Below are 7,470 nucleotides of genomic sequence, written 5' to 3' on the forward strand. Positions count from 1 at the left end.
TGATGGTGGTGGTGTGGGGATGTGTGCTAATCGCCATCTCTTCACTCCTAAAGGTAATGTACTCGTATTATATCCATATTTATAGCTGTCTAAACATGTGTGTCTTTTGTAGATGATCCTTTGCGCCAAGTGGAGATGTTGTGTGGGAGAGAGAGACATTTTACAGGGCTTGAGTTCTTTATTCTCTCTCTCTCTCTCTCTCTCTCTCTCTCTCTCTCTCTCTCTCTCTCTCTCTCTCAAGGAAGAATTCAGCAGAAATGTTGGGTGAGACATTTTATAGAGCTTGAGTTCTTTATTCTCTCTCTCTCTCTCTCTCTCTCTCTCTCTCTCAAGAAAGAAAGAAAAAATTCAAGCTCTAACCTGTCTTCTCTTCCAGCCAGCATTATGCCTTTCCATCCATCCAATCACACAAGATGGAGGGATGGCAATTTTAGACCAAGAAAGAGTGAAAAGAGCATATGTTACTCTTTATTTTTCAGGTGAGGAAGAAAGAGAGAGAGAGCGAGAGAAGAGAGAGTGTGAGAGCGAAGTAACAGCAAAGTTGGAGGGCGACCCACTTCACACTCACTTCACCCTTCACTTCACAACCCCATCTGGAGGACCACATGTCATCCTTAGCCTCACTTCTAACACCTCCAAGTATGAGTAGTAGTAGTAGTAGTAGTAGTAAAGTTAATAATAATAATAATAATAATAATAATAATAATAATAATAGTAGTAGTAGGAGTAGTCATGGTGGTGGTAATGACGAAAATGATAATAATGATGATGATGATGATGATGATGATTTATAGACGATAATAGCAATGATGATAATAATTTTAGGTGATCATTTTCCAGGGACGGACGACGGGAAATGAGTTTTGAATTTCCCGCCATCAGGGTGAAGGCAGACTGCGTGGCGACAACAAGAAAACTCCGAAACAGCGAGGTGTGGGAGGCCTGCGTCGAAGTGAACGGAATTTCCCAAAAAACTCCATTTAAATTCATGCACTGGGAGGAAAATTATAGAGCAAATCATAGTGAAGAAAGTGAGGAAAGTGATGCAAGCGTCGAGGCAAATAATCTTAGTGAAAATGATGAAGTAAGAATGAAACAGGAGAATCATGATGGCGAAAAGTGTAATGAGGAAAGTGGGGACGATGTTAATGAAGTAAGAATCGAAGAGGAAAATTGTATGGGTGAAAATTATAGTGAAGAAAGTGAGGCAAATAATGAAGTCAAGGCTAATGAGGCAGATTATGATGAAAACAGTGACAGTAAGGAAAATGGAGGAGGGAGCTGTGACAACGCCATAGAAAACGAGGAACCACGTCACAACACATGGACAGATTCGAAATTGGTTGAAAAATCGAAAAATGTCCCAGATTTTGAAAATACTGTACGGTGTGCCTCAAAAAAAGTTAGAGACAGGAATCTGGAAGGAAAAGAGACAGGTAGAACAGAAAGAGACAAAAACTTTAATGCAGAAAAGACGGGTGAAAGACCAAAGAATGAGACGCCAGAGACACTGGAAGTAGAGGAAATGAGTAGTGAAGGAGATGCGAGGAGGAGAGATGAGGAGAGAAGGAGCGATGAGGAGAGAAGGGGAAATGAGGAGAGAAGGAGAGATGAAGAGAGAAGGAGAGATGGAAAGGAGAGAAGAAAGATGCAGGAAATAAGACAGAAAGTGATTAGTCATATTTTTAATCTGGAATCCAACATGACGACTTCAGGTCAGTACTGAGTCTCCTTGGTAGTAGTAGTAGTAGTAGTAGTCCTTGGTAGTAGTAGTAGTAGTAGTTGTTCCCTAGGCAGTCTGGCCGAACAGCCCCGAGTCCCTAAGGAAGGCCATGGCCGAGACCGGGCCTTCCCACAGAGCTCTCAAGGAGTGAATGTTGTGTTGTTGGCGTAGGTGATTGTGTGCAATGCAGTCTTGCATAATGTGCTTAATAATATGGGGTGCTGTGTTGCATCCTGGACAGGCATCAGCGAGGGAACCATCCAGCCTCTTCTGGTAACTTAAGAGGGCTGGATGGTGCCCACATCTCAGCCTGGCCAGGTGGACCCTGTCCTCACGAGGGAGGTGAGATTCAGTAGGGTGGATGTCAGGAGGCCGTGCATGCAGCTGTGTGTTGTCTTTAATTGACTGAATGGAGCGGCGAGTGATTTGAGTATGGATATGCTTCTGGAAGCTGGTCTGAGGCAGGCGAGGGGGGAGAGATGACAGTATTTGTGTATGACATCGTGTGCTGGGTGTTGTTTTGATGTTCCTTGGTGTGGGTGGGTGTGCTGCCATGTACTGTAGTGGATGTTGTGGGTTTGTGGAGGCTGCAGCGAGAATTTGGGTGCCTCTCATGTCTAGGTGATCCTTGACTTTGAGGACTTCGGTTTCGTGATGTAGGTGGTGTGTGGGTGTAGTAGCTGTGCAGCCTGTGATTATTTTTAGGGCCTTGTTCTGTATGGTCTATAGAGTGTTGTAGTGTGTTTTAGTGAGGTTAGGAGCCCAAGCAGGGCTTGCATAATTCATCACTGAACGTATGTATTGTTTGTATACTGTGGTGGTGGTTTCTTTGTTGTGTCCAAATGTTGTATGGGCAAGTGACCTCAGGGCATTGAGTCTTGGTGTTATTTTATTTTTACTGTTTGTGATGTGTTAAAAATGACATTGATGTATTGTATGTTACACCAAGGATTTTGTGTGTGTGTGTGTGTGTGTGTGTGTGTGTGTGTGTGTGTGTGTGTGTGTGTGTGTGTGTGTGTGTGTGTGGTAGGGGAGTGTTGTTTATGGTGAGGTGTGGAATGTGACTGTGTTCTGCTGTCCAGTTTGTGAGAAGGGTCACTGTAGATTTGGCTGGGGCTATTTTGAGCCAGTTTGTGGTGAACCATTCGTGTAGTGTGTTGAGGTAAGGTTGGAGGATGTGTGCAGCTGTGTTTGCGTTTTGGTGTGTACATGTAAGTGTTATATCATCTGCATAGGAAGCTATGTGTATCTGTGGTGTGTGGGGTGTGGGTATGTCGTGCATGTTTAGGTTAAAGAGTGTAGGGGACAAAACAGATCCTTGGGGGACGCCATTTGTGAAGTTTCTGATGTTCGAAGACTGACCGGCAAATGTTACATGCGCACATCTGCCTGCTAAGTAGTTTGCCAGCCATCTTTTTGTGTTATTGTGCATGTTTGTGTTGAATATTTTGTTTGTGAGGTTGTGGCGGGGTATGCCATCAAAAGCTTTGCTAATGTCTAGTGTGACTCGGAGTGTACTGTGTGGTGGCCTAGCTGAATTCATGTCATCAAAAACTCTCTGTGTAAGGTCTGTTAGAAGGGTGTTTGTGGAGCGCAACGGCTTAAAACCATATTATGATGGAGCTAGGGGGATGTGAGGTGTGACTAGTTGTAGTACCAGTCTCTTTGGTTACTAGGCATGAGAGGAATGAGTCTCCTTGGTTACTAGGCATAAGAGGAATGAGTCTCCTTGGTTACTGGGCATAAGAGGAATGAGTCTGCTTAGTTACTATGCATAAGAGGAATGAGTCTCCTTGGTTACTGTGCATAAGAGGAATGAGTCTCCTTAGTTACTAGGCATAAGAGGAATGAGTCTCCTTGGTTACTGTGCATAAGAGGAATGAGTCTCCTTGGTTACTGTGCATAAGAGGAATGAGTCTCCTTGGTTACTAGGCATAAGAGCAATGAGTCTCCTTGGTTACTAGCCATTCTCGTCGGGTAAGGAAGCTCCGTAGCACCTCTTCCATTGCGATTTATTTTTTGATATGGCTAGGTAATATCCTTTTGTATGTACTTTATGCAGAGTATGGCGAAGCTTGAAGGATTTATGGAAGACAGGACAGTAAGGTGTCGTAAACAAATCGCTTAAGAAAAGGTGTTAGGGAACTTCATTAGCCGACGAGAGTACGGGTTTTAGAGGAATGAGTCTCCTTGGTTACTATTAGATTTATTTTTTTATAGGAGGCCCCGTATCACCTCTTCCTTAGCGATTTATTTAGCATATTACACCTTAACATTCTCTTGTGTTAAGGCGTCTGGCAATAGATAGATAGATAGGTTAATAGACAGAAAGATAGACAGATAGTTAAATAAAGTTTTTTTTTCTTGTGTAAACTGAAAGAATGATAACTAACTCTCAGGATAAACTTTCACACACACACACACACACACACACACACACACACACACACACACACACACACACACACACACACACACACACACACGCCACTGATCCTGTCTTCGTGTACAGGTGGTGGCGGTGGCGTACAGGTGCACATCACACAAAAGGCTGATATTCCAGTGTGCCCTCAGCTGGCATGGAAACTAAGACGTGAGTTTTTGTGTTTACTGTAGTAGTAGTAGTAGTAGTAGTAGTAGTAGTAGTAGTAGAAATAGTATTGGTATTAGTAGTAGTAGTAGTTGATGATAATTTTCTGTGCGACATAGAATAATAATAATAATAATAATAATAATAATAATAATAATAACAATGATAATAATAATAATAATAATAATAATATTAATGTACGCTTCCCGCAGAGGTCTTTCACTTCTCTCCAAATTGGTCCGGCTGGGAATACGTGGTCAGCAGGTGGGGGTGGGGGGAGATGGTGGTGGAGGGGGAGTGGGCAGCCTCCATCTTAAACCACTACCACAAGACATTTACCTTTTCCTTTGACCAGGTGAGTTGATTAGGGTAGGGTAAGGTAGGGTAGGAGAGAGTAGGGTTGGGGTGGGTAGGAGAGAGTAGGGTAGGGTAAGGTAGGGTAGGAGAGAGTAGGGTAGGGTAAGGTAGGGTAGGGGAGAGCTGGGTTGGGTTGGGTAGGGTAGGGTAAGGTAGGGTAGGAGAGAGTAGGGTCAGGTAGGGGAGAGTAGGGTAGGGTAAGGTAGGGTAGGAGAGAGTAAGGTAGGGTAGAAGAGAGTAGGGTAGGGTAAGGTAAAGTAGGGGAGAGTAGGGTTGGGTTGGGTAGGGTAATGTTGGGTAGGTATGGTTAGGTTCGTTTAGGTTAGGGTGTATGTGTGTATGTATGTGTATCTATATATACCTGTATGTGTATGTGTGTATGTATATATGTGTGTATGTGCCTGTATTTTTATGTATGTGTATGTATGTTTATGTATGTGTATGTGTTTGTATTCATTCCAGGCGTGTCCCCTGCCATCGATGGAGGTGTTGGTAGTGTTCAGTGATGCCAGGAAGTTTGTAGTGAGTGTCAAGTGGCCATCTCTCGCCTCTGCCATCACTGCCACCATCACTGCCAACGCCAGCCACACCTACACACTCTCAGGTCAGATTGACAGTGTAGCAGGACTCAGTGTAAATCATAGCAGGACAAAATTACCTGTAAAAAAATCGAAATATCTTAACTGCAGGATTTAAACTCAAGAAATTTATCATCATCATCATCATCAAATCCTGTGTTGCCCCATGAGAAGCGTGGGAGCCCGGGGCTAGGCAAGTTGGTGCTGACATTTAAGATGAGAGTGACCAGCCTCACTTATCCCTGAGGGGCATTACGTGAGCAATAAACCCCAACCATCCCTTGGATATAAACCTTCACCGGGTCAATCCGATTGGAGCGCAATAATTACCCACCTAACCACCAGGCGCCATAATTTGGTTATATGGTTACCACCCAGCGTAGTACAGGAAACCATTTGGCTTGTCACTCAGTGTAGAGTCACCCATAGGCAAAAAGAAGAGGAAAGAATGAAGGAACGAAATACAGAAGAGAAGAGGGAGTGTAAAGTCACCCGTAGGCAGAAGGAAGAGGAAAGAATGAAGGAAGTAAAGACAGAAGAGGAAAGAAGGAAGGAAGAGAGGAAAGGGCAGTTACCCGAGAGCAGCACTACATCATGTGAGTGGATGGTGTGCGCCCTCACCTACCACAAAGTGTTGGTTTCCGGTGCATTAGAACTTTCTGAAATGTAAAATGAATAACTCGAACCCCCCTTTTTCTAAGGGATGATTAGGACTCAGCATGATCTGAATGATGAAGATTACGACTGGCAAAAGTGCATTGTTTGCCTAAATCGCTTATAGACAGGCGCAACTCTTCTTCTTCCTCTTCCCCTCCTCCTTTTTGTCTTCTTCATCTTCTTTTTTCTTCTTCCTCTCCTCCTTGATTTCTCCTCCTCCTCCTCCTCCTCCTCCTCCTCCTCCTCCTTCTTTCTTCCTTTGCATACAGGGGTGATAAGGTTGGTCTGTGGTGGGAAGGGGCGGGTTACATCTCACTAACAACCACTTTCTTGGGGAAAATTTGGACTGAGAAGATACTGTTTACCTTATTGTTTGCCAAAAGGTCTCGCGTCCTCTGTCTATCTATCTATCTATCTATCTATCTACTGCCAGACTCGATGGGCCTAAATCTTCTCCTTCTTCCCTGCAGTGGTGGAGAGGGAGGGGTACAGTGGTGGTGAGGTGGAGGTGTGGAGGGTAGGGGTGGGTCACTTCCCCAGTGGCGGCCTGGCACTCACCTGGAGCATACGCCACCACCGCCACCACGCCATCACCGCCGCCGCCATCACCACCATAACACAGGTAGGAATGGTAGTGGTTGAGGTGGTGATAGTAGTAGTAGTAGTAGTAGTAGTTGTAGTAGTAGTAGCAGTAGTAGTAGTAGTAGTAGTAGTAGTAGTAGCAGTAGTAGTAGTAGTAGTAGTAGTAGTAGTAGTGGTAGAAGTGATAATAGTAATACTGGTAATAGTAATAGTAGCACTAGTAACTCCGGTCTGTGTGTGTGTGTGTGTGTGTGTGTGTGTGTGTGTGTGTGTGTGTGTGTGTGTGTGAGAGAGAGAGAGAGAGAGAGAGAGAGAGAGAATATAAGTATCTATATGTATAATTAACCAAACACTTTAAAACAGATGCTGGACTGGGAGGGAGCGTGTGGACCCTTCCTCACCTCCACCTCCACCACGCTCAGGCACCTCCTCCACCTCCTCCCTCACCTCTCTTCACAGGGGATACTCCACCAGGTGAGAACAAACACTTTCATTTCTCATAAGCGTAATGTAGTAAGAGAGAGAGAGAGAGAGAGAGAGAGAGAGAGTTCTTATCATTAGACTACTTTATCTCTTAAATCTCAACACCTATACTTCAGTGACTTAATTTCTTACCGACAGACGATTTAGCCAGGGGGGAAGCAAGGGAGGGGTTGATGAAGGCTGTATGTAACCCCTGCAGGTCAACAACTCTCCCCTCAGCTGAATAAAACCGTCTGAAGGCAGGAATAAAGGCAGCAGAAAAATACGACGAGAGAGAAAGGGAGTCACACTGAGATGTAAAGATTTAAACCAGACCAGATATTTTCCTGCCTTTTCCTTGAGAAATGAATGTGTTTTGTTATGATCTCTTAATCCTCATGTAATCCTCTTGTAATCCTGTTTTAATCCTCTTGTAATCCTCTTGTAATCCTGTTTTAATCCTCTTTTAATCCTCTTGCAATCCTCTTTTAATCCTCTTTTAATCCTCCTAATCCTGTTTT

The sequence above is a fragment of the Coenobita brevimanus genome, chromosome 106 (genome assembly GCF_032717465.1).
Source record: "Coenobita brevimanus isolate Jiangsu-jjx chromosome 106, ASM3271746v2, whole genome shotgun sequence".
Taxonomy (NCBI): domain Eukaryota; kingdom Metazoa; phylum Arthropoda; class Malacostraca; order Decapoda; family Coenobitidae; genus Coenobita; species Coenobita brevimanus.